The following is a 1,056-nucleotide window of genomic DNA, read 5'->3' on the forward strand; positions in this document are numbered from 1 at the left end:
CCTCCAAAGCATACCGTGGATCATACAGTTCTGGGCCTATGTATAGGCAGCCCTATAGGCCATCTGGCTACCCTTCTAGGCCAGTTGGTGGTTCGGGTTCTACTTCCTTTCGCCCGAACACTAGTGTGGCTCCTACAGCTCCAAGGCCACCTCGACCTTCATCTGCATCGGGTCAAGTGCAGAGGGGCCCCGCTCCAGTTCCGACGTCTCAGATTCGTTGCTTCAACTGCCATTCCTATGGGCATTATGCGAAAGACTGTCGGTCCCGACCAGCCTTGCCCTCCAGTCAGCCCTCTGCTTACCGACCTCCCTTGCCTCGAGGCAATCAACCGCAGGGAAGGATGTATGCCCTATCAGCCGAGGAAGCTGAGGCTAGTACAGAAGTTGTAGCAGGTACATTTTAAATTAAGAAGTTCATTATGATTAATATTGATGACCTGCTGAAATTAATATACACCGTTATATTAGGTATCCTACCCATATCGGGCATACCAGCCTATGTTTTATTTGATTCAGGAGCTACTCATTCATTCGCATCTAAGAGATTTGTAGGGAAGCTTGGGATGTCACCCAGGATCCTAGACCAGGGAATGATTGTTAGTATGCCTACTGGTAAGATTGCACAACTGAAGGAAGTGTATGGACCGTGCCCGGTGGAGATTAGTGGAAAGAACTTTGATGCGCAACTCATTAAGTTCAATATGCAGAATTTTGATGCTATATTGGGTATGGATTGGCTGTCGGTTCACCGAGCTAATGTAATCTGTGCGGAAAGGCTGATTAAGGTAACAGATGACGAAGGGAAAGAGTGGGTATACCGAGCAGATACCATGAAAAGAGTGCGGAAGGTTCTGGTCTCCGCTCTCCAAGCGGTAAAGTTACTAGAAAGTGGATGTCAGGGTTACATAGCCTCGGTACTCGATGTTGATGCAAGAGTTACACCTCTAGAAGAAGTAAAGGTGGTTAAGGATTTTCCCGATGTTTTCCCAGATGATCTGGTGCATTTACCCCCTGATAGAGAGTTGGAATTTGCCATAGACTTGACTCCTGGAGCAG

This window comes from Macadamia integrifolia, unplaced genomic scaffold, assembly GCF_013358625.1.
Source record: "Macadamia integrifolia cultivar HAES 741 unplaced genomic scaffold, SCU_Mint_v3 scaffold2909, whole genome shotgun sequence".
NCBI lineage: Eukaryota > Viridiplantae > Streptophyta > Magnoliopsida > Proteales > Proteaceae > Macadamia > Macadamia integrifolia.